Raw genomic sequence first — 9,351 nt, 5'->3', positions numbered from 1 at the left:
CCCATATGGCTTCACTAACTCTCCTAGATGAAGATGAATTAAACATTGAGCCAGCGTGACTCAGGTTGGAACTCTCTATGCCTAAATGTCATGCAACGAGCATTTATTTGATAGATACGAGATTAAGTCATAACTTGATCTCATATGAGACATGGGTAGCCTTAGATAAACCGCACCTTGAAACCACCAATGCACATGTACGCAGTGTGCACTTGACAACCACAAAAGCTGAGAGATTTTTAAGTGTTAATGTTTTCATCAAAAATAATTCCTTGGTTGGAAAGGTGTTTGTCATGCACCTGCACGTTCTATGGAGGAGGAAATGATCCTAGGACAATCTAGGATTTGTGCCAACAACAATTGTAATATCCAATGGGAGAATACGACATCATTGCTAAACGAGGGAAACAATATCATTTCCATGCCCTTATGGAGCCCGATAAACACAAGGAAGCAAGCCATGATTGAGGATATAGAAACACCAAGCACGGTGACATCAGCTCATGAAGCAGAAAAGGTATCAAGTCTACACCTACCTAGAAGTGGCAAATAAAAAGATGAAGGTATCAGATATAATCATTGATTGCCATTGTCGAACAAAGTCCTTGATTGTCAAACATTATCATTTGTTCAAATTATAAAAAAATTAATCATTGATTGCCTCATCCTTGCACAAACCCTGCTCTGTGCAGTTCACTAAAATCATGCATTCATCAAATTTATCACAAGATATTGCCTTGCTTCTGGAGAGGAGTTAGAGAGCACAATATAAATGATTATCTGGTATAAGTCCGACCGGCTACTTTGGATGCATGTTGTAAACTGGCAATTCAATATGAAGACAATATGCCGAAATTGCCACAACCAGAAGATGTCAAAACTCGGAACAAGAAAGTCAGAAAGATGACTGTGGATGAACTTAGTAATGCAATACTGGAAAAATTGAAGATAAAGAATGGAAGAGAAACATCTCGGCATGGGGCATACCCATCTTTACCCCCGTAGAGAATTGGTGTGGTGCTCTATGTGCAGATTGAATCACACTACACTACCACTGAATGCCCATAGTTAAGAGAGCAATGCCACTACTTTATTGTGCACACCGTGTTAGGGAATCATGACACCTCTATGTGCAGATATCCAAGGTTCCAAAGAGTAGCAAAGCTGTCGGCACACCTAGAGCTCCATTGGCCTTACCAGCACCACCTGTGCAAATCACTATAGCTGCAGGACAACCAAACTCTTCCTATTTACCTAGGGGGATGTTTCGAGTACATGACACTTCATCTGTACCACCACCTGTTCTACCACCATAAGCTAAAATCAGCCAAATATTGATTGAACAGCCATCAAAAGATATGGATATGGTGCATGAAGTAGAACTTAGTGGAGAGTGCTATGATAAGGAAGCTGCAGAGATTGCACCAGATTCTATGCCCTAAAGGAGTCGGTGAATACCAAAATGCTGAAGAGGAGATAAGGAAGCTTGAAGAATCTAGGGCCCTAGTAGAAGAGTTTCAACGGCTTCACGAAGCCAAGTTAAGGACTAACCGGGTCAGGGATACAATGTATCCAAGAAACAATCTAACAAGGGAAAGGGAATTGGATGTACCTACTCAAATTCCAGAAGAGACGAAAGAGGCATATCAAGGAAACACAATGTCAAGAATGTTTGAGTAAGATGCGTAGGATGAGTCCATCCATTCATTCCCTAGGGATGGATACAAGAAACACACACATGGAAGGAACCCTCAATCGCTAGAGAACCCAGAGACATAGGCAGTCTCGCTGGCCATACTGTCTACCTCTGTGTAAATTCCATTGGAACAACTGCTATGCAGTTCACCAACATTATGGGTAGAAATAAAGGAAGAATGGGTAGAAGGTGACTAAGGCCAGCCAACACTACAGAGGATGTTCTGCCACCTCTTGCAAAAAGAATCTTAAAACACACACAAGGGAAAGAACAACCAGAGTCGTCAAGATACCGGTTAATCGATTGGGGTGTTATTACGAAGTGAAGACACTAATGCTACAATCCCAATTCATCATAAGATAACAGATAGCAGGCAGCGGCTATCCTGGATGTGGGGCGGGGATTAGCATCATCACAAAATTATGTTGGAAAAAACCCGATCTAAAAAGAGAAGATCTTATCGTTAAAATGGCAGACAGAACATCTTCAAAGCCATGGGGCTTTTAGAGAACGTGAGACTCTTTACGTTTTGTTACCATCATATATTTATAGTAATGGGCTTTTAGAGAACGTGGAGAGCACACCCCATGGAAGGGTTTGTAATGATTCGGTTACAGCCGACCGGACCACATCCGTACAAATATGCCAGCCGACTGTTGAAAATTTCAAAGAGGAAGAGGAAACGAAAATGCATGCATCACTTCCTCCTCCAAATTTCACTGAAAATTGCATGTGCTAGCTAGCTACCATAGATGTGATGCAACCCCGAGGAACCCAATATGTGGAATCTACCTCTGTCTTTATGGTCAATTGGCAAATCGTTGATGAGGAATCAGAAGAGGAGGTCTCTACCATAGAAGGGAATGGATCAGAGGGCCATACGAGTTCCGAGCGCCTTAGAAGATGGCAAAAGCAGAAACAATATATTGCTGGATGAAATCCCCTACTACAAAGAAAACCCACCGATTCCTAGGGTGGCTAACATACCTCGAAGCCACTAAGGTACACGACGAGATTTCTAAGGATTGGGGTGAGGAATTGAGTAAGATATCACTTGAAGGGAAACATAAGGAGGAAGTCATTCTTCAAGAACCAATAACGCCTAAGCTTACAAAAGCTGGGCACCGAAAACAAAACAAAATTTTCGTATAAGCTGAGCAGAGGGCATAAAAGTTATGGCTAAAACAGAAAGTGAAAATGAGGATAAACTAGAGTTGCAAGGAGTTTAAGGATTGTTTTGCTTGGAACTACAAAGAGATGAAGGGTGTACCACCTGAGGTGGTGCAACATACGATCCCAACCATGGAAGGATTAAGGCCATCCAAGCAAAAAATATACCAGATGAATCCAAAATATGCAACAATTGTAAAAGAGGAAATCAATAAACTCGTTCATTGCTGCGGATTTCATCTGAGATAGAACCTACAGTTGGTTGTCACCAATCGTAATGGTGCCAAAGAAGAATGGAAAACTTAGGGTATATGTCGATCGTAAAAAGGTCAATGTAGCTACTAGGAAGGACCATTATCCGTTGCCCTATACGGAACATGTTTTGGAGAGAGTAGGTGGTGAATAAGCTTACAGCTTCTTAAATAGATTTTCAAGCTACAATCAGGTGTCTAGAGCACCAAAAGACTAGCATAAGACAACCTTCCATACAATATGGGGGACGTTTGCTTACAAAGTCATGCCTTTCGGTCTCACCAATGCCCCAGCAAGATTCCCACATTTAATGTGCACAGCCTTCAAAGACTACTTGCAGAAGTCGTGGGAGGTATTAGTTGATGATTTGTGTGCACACTCTCGATTAGACAGACCATCTGGCTGGCCTAAGGAAGGTGTTTGAGCGATGTAGATTGTATCATATATCCCCCAAACCTTTAAAGTGTCAATTTTGGGTCAAACATGGTGTGATATTGGGACACACTGTCTCTAAAAATGGTATATCCACTCAGGTTGATCTTGAAGCTACCACCGCCCCCTAATTACAAAGGTGTGCAAAGATTTATGGGCCACGTTGGGGGTATTACCGCCGCTTCATAATCTTCTATGTTGAAATCGCCAGGCCATTATATAAGCTGCTCATTGTCTTTGAATGGACCGAGGAATGCTAAGAAGCTAATAATAGATTGAAGTAGGCATCGGCTAGCACGCCAATTCTAAGACCACCTACTTGTTGGGACCTTATATTTCATGAGCATATCGATATATCAAACTTTGCTATTAGATGCGTATTGGCACAACCCGGTGAGTATCACTTGTCGGATTCCTAGTAGTCAACCAAAAGTCATCACCTTATTATCCAAATGCTAATGCTCAAGCAGAGAGTACAAACAAGATTTAATATACTATCTTGACAAAAACATTGGAAACAAGTCAAAGAGATTGGGAGCATAAGCTAATAGCAGCCTTATGGGCATACCAAACACATCGTATAAGGTGGCGATGGGATACACTCCTTTCCGTCTAGCTTATGGTGTTGAGGCAGTAATGCCTATGGAATACTTAGTTCCAAGCTTAAGAATTACAGTGCAAGAATGTTTGACGGAAAATGTATTAGCTGAAAGGCTAATCAATTTAGAGAAGCTTGATGAAACAAGACTAATTGCATCACATGGACTTATGGTTCAACAATAACTTAAAACAAAAAGCACTGTAAATGGGGGCCCCACCCTTTCGAGTGTTCGAGATCACACGTCAGGGGTCGATTAGAATTGAGACAATTAAGGGCGTACAAATGGAGGGTTACGTCAATGGGAGCAAACTTAAAAATATTTTGGACCACTGATCCAAGAGATTCTCTTGCAAGAACATCTTTTAAAACAACAGAGGGACCTTGCAAAAGAAAAAATCCAGCATGCTCAAGAAGAGGCTGCCTTGGCAAGGGAAGCCAAAGCCAAACAGATACTCTAGAAGAGAATGTTGCACGTGAACCCATATGGCTTCACTAACTCTCCCAGATGAAGATGAATTAAACATTGAGCCAGCGTGACTCAGGTTGAAACTCTCTATAGCTAAATGTCATGCAACAAGCATTGCATTGATAGATACGGGATTAAGTCATAACTTGATCTCATATGAGACATGGGTAGCCTTAGATAAACCGCACCTTGAAACCACCAATGCACAAGTACGCAGTGTGCACTTGACAACCACAAAAGCTGAGAGATTTTTAAGTGTTAATGTTTCCATCAAAAATAATTCCTTGGTTGGAAAGGTGTTTGTCATGCGCCTGCAGGTTCTATGGAGGAGGAAATGATCCTAGGACGATCTAGGATTTGTGCCAACAACAATTGTAATATCCAATGGGAGAATAGGACATCATTGCTAAACGAGGGAAACAATGTCATTTCCATGCCCTTATGGAGCGCGATAAACACAGGGAAGCAAGCCATGATTGAGGATATAGAAACACCAAGCATAGTGACATCAGCTCATGAAGCAAAAAAGGTATCAAGTCTACACACCTACCTAGAAGTGGCAAATAAAAAGATGAAGGTATCAGATATAATCATTGATTGCCATTGTCGAACAAAGTCCTTGATTGTCAAACATTGTCATTTGTTCAAATTACAAAAAAATTAATCACTGATTGCCTCATCCTTGCACAAACCCTGCTCTCTGCAGTTCACTAAAATCATGCATTCATCAAATTTATCACAAGATATTGCCTTGCTTCTGGAGAGGAGTTAGAGACCACAATATAAATGATTATCTGGTACAAGTCCGACGGGCTACTTTGGATGCATGTTGTAAACTGGCAATTCAATATGAAGACAATATGCCAAAATTGCCACAACCAGAAGATGTCAGAATATCTTCGGTAGCAATGACTTCGGGTGTTTTGAGTCACCAAGAGATTGGAACTCGGAACAAGAAAGTTGGAAAGATGACTGTGGTTGAAGATAAAGGATGGAAGAGAAACATCTAGGCATGGGGCATACCCATCTTTACCCCCGTAGAGAATTGGTGTGGTGCTCTATTTGCAGATTGAATCACACTACCACCGAATGCCCATAGTTAAGAGCAATGCCACTACTTTATTGTGCACACCGTGTTAGGTAATCATGACACCTCTATGTGCAGATATCCAAGGTTCCAAAGAGTAGCAAAGCTGTCGCCACACCTAGAGCTCCATTGGCCTTACCAGCACCACATGTGCAAATCACTGTAGCTGCAGGACAACCAAACTCTTCCTATTTACCTAGGGGGATGTTTCGGGTACATGACACCTCACCTATTTTACCACCACAAGCTAAAATCAACCAAATATTGATTGAACAGCCATCAAAAGATATGGATATGGTGCATGAAGTAGAACTTAGTGGAGAGTGCTATGATGAGAAAGTTGTAGAGATTGCACCAGATTCTATGCCCTAAAGGAGTCGGTGAATACCAAAATGCTGAAGAGGAGATAAGGAAGCTTGAAGAAGCCAGGGCCCTAGTAGAAGAGTGTCAACGGCTTCACCAAGCCAAGTTAAGGACTAACTGGGTCAGGGATACAATGTATCCAAATGTATCCAAGAAACAATCTAACAAGGGAAAGGGAATTGGATGTACCTACTCCAATTCCAGAAGAGACGAAAGAGGCATATCAAGGAAACACAATGTCAAGAATGTTTGAGTAAGATGCGTAAGGATGAGTCCATCCATTCATTCCCTAGGGATGGATACAAGACACACACATGGAAGGAATCCTCGATCGCTAGAGAACCCAAAGACATGGAAAGGGAATTGGATGTACCTACTCCAATTCCAGAAGAGACGAAAGAGGCATATCAAGGAAACACAATGTCAAGAATGTTTGAGTAAGATGCATAGGATGAGTCCATCCATTAATTCCCTAGGGATGGATACAAGACACACACATGGAAGGAACCCTCAATCGCTAGAGAACCCGGAGACATAGGCAGCCTTGCTGGCCGTACTGTCTACCTCTGTGTAAATTCCATTGGAACAACTGCTATGCAGTTCACCAACATTATGGGTAGAAATAAAGGAAGAATGGGTAGAAGGTGGACTAAGGCCAGCCAACACTACAGAGGATGTTCTGCCACCTCTTGCAAAAAGAATCTTAAAACACACACAAGGGAAAGAACAACCAGAGTCGTCAAGATACCGTTAATCGATTGGGGTGTTATTACGAAGTGAAGACACTAATGCTACAATCCCAATTCATCATAAGATAACAGGTAGCAGGCAGCGGCTATCCTGGCGGGGATTAGCATCATCACAAAATTATGTTGGAAAAAACCCGATCTAAAAAGAGAAGATCTTATCGTTAAAATGGCAGACAGAACATCTTCAAAGCCATGGGGCTTTTAGAGAATGTGAGACTCTTTACGTTTTGTTACCATCATATATTTATAGTAATGGACTTTCTCCGCTAGTTAGACTCATATGACGTAATATTGGGAAGACTCTTCATGAGGGAATCTAAATTGGTGCACGATTGGGCATTAGATCATTTGTATGTGCATAGGGATTCACAAATTCTAAAGATAGATTTGAGAAAATGGAGAGCACACGACCCCATGGAAGGGTAATTGTTCGGTAATGATTCGGTCACAGCCGACCGGACCACATCCGTACAAATATGCCAGCCGACTGTTGAAAATTTCAAAGAGGAAGAGAAAACGAAAATGCATGCATCACTTCCTCCTCCAAATTTCACTAAAAATTGGATGCATGTGCTAGCTACCATAGATGTGATGCAACCCCGAGCAACATAATATGTGGAATTTGGAACTGTTCCCACTACCTTTGTCTATATGGTCAATTGGCAAATCGTTGATGAGGAATCAGAAGAGGAGGTCTCTACCATAGAAGGGAATGGATCAGAGGGCCGTACGAGTTCCGAGCGCCTTAGAAGATGGCAAAAGCAGAAACAATATATTGCTGGATGAAATGCCCTACTACAAAGAAAACCCACGGATTCCCAGTGGCTAACATACCTCGAAGCCACTAAGGTACACGACGAGTTTTCTAAGGATTGGGGTGAGGAATTGACTAAGATATCACTTGAAGGGAAACATAAGGAGGAAGTCATTCTTCAAGAACCAATAACGCGTAAGCTTACAAAAGATGGGCACCAAAAACAAAACAAAATTTTCGTAGAAGCTGAGCGGAGGGCATGAAAGTTATGGCTAAAACAAAAAGTAAAAATGAGGATAAACTAGAGTTGCAAGGAGTTTAAGGATTGTTTTGCCTGGAACTACAAAGAGATGAAGGGTGTACCACCTGAGGTGGTGCAACATACGATCCCAATCATGGAAGGATTAAGGCCATCCAAGCAAAAACCATACCAGATGAATCCAAAATATGCAACAATTGTAAAAGAGGAAATCAATAAACTCATTCATTGCTGCGGATTTCATCTATGAGATAGAACCTAAAGTTGGTTGTCACCAATCGTAAGGGTGCCAAAGAAGAATGAAAAACTTAGGGTATATGTCGATCGTAAAAAGGTCAATGTAGCTACTAGGAAGGACCATTATCCGTTGCCCTATACGGAACATGTTTTGGAGAGAGTAGGTGGTGAATAAGCTTACAGCTTCTTGGATAGATTTTCAAGCTACAATCAGGTGTCTAGAGCACCAAAAGACTAGCATAAGACAACCTTCCATACAATATGGGGGACGTTTGCTTACAAAGTCATGCCTTTCGGTCTCACCAATGCCCCAGCAACATTCCAATAATTAATGTGCACAGCCTTCAAAGACTACTTGCAGAAGTCGTTGGAGGTATTCGTTGATAATTTGTGTGCACACTCTCGATTAGATAGACCATCTGGCTTGCCTAAGGAAGGTGTTTGAGCGATGTAGATTGTATCATATATCCCTCAAGCCTTTAAAGTGCCAATTTTGGGTCAAACACGGTGTGATATTGGGACACACTGTCTCTAAGAATAGTATATCCACTCAGGTTGATCTTGGAGCTGCCACCGCCTCCTAATTACAAAGGTGTGCAAAGATTTATGGGCCACATTGGGGGTATTACGGCCGCTTCATAATCTTCTATGTTGAAATTGCCAGGCCATTATATAAGCTGCTCATTGTCTTTGAATGGACCGAGGAATGCCATTAAGCTAATAATAGATTGAAGTAGGCATCGGCTAGCACGCCAATTCTAAGACCACCTACTTGTTGGAACCTTATATTTCATGAGCATATCGATATATCAAACTTTGCTATTAGATGTGTTTTGGCACAACCCGGTGAGTATCACCTGTTGGATTCCTAGTAGTCAACCAGAAGCCATCACCTTATTATCCAAACGCTAATGGTCAAGCAGAGAGTACAAACAAGATTTTATGTACTATCTTGACAAAAACATGGAAGCAAGTCAAACAGATTGGGAGCATAAGCTAATAGCAGCCTTATGGGCATACCAAACACATCGTATAAGGTGGCGATGGGATACACTCCTTTCCGTCTAGCTTATGGTGTTGAGGCAGTAATGCCTATGGAAGCTTAAGAATTACAGTGCAAGAATGTTTGACGAAAAATGTATTAGCTGAAAGGCTAATCGATTTAGAGAAGCTTGATGAAACAAGACTAATTGCATCGCATGGACTTATGGTTCAACAATAACTTAAAACAAAAAGCACTGTAAATGGGGGCCCCACCCTTTCGAGTGTTCGAGATCACACGTCA

Source organism: Cibotium barometz, chromosome 39, assembly GCF_041138505.1.
Source record: "Cibotium barometz isolate CiBa-2024 chromosome 39, ASM4113850v1, whole genome shotgun sequence".
Classification (NCBI taxonomy): Eukaryota; Viridiplantae; Streptophyta; class Polypodiopsida; order Cyatheales; family Cibotiaceae; genus Cibotium; species Cibotium barometz.
The sequence above is the reverse complement of the archived record's forward strand: the minus strand, read 5'-3'. Positions refer to the sequence as shown.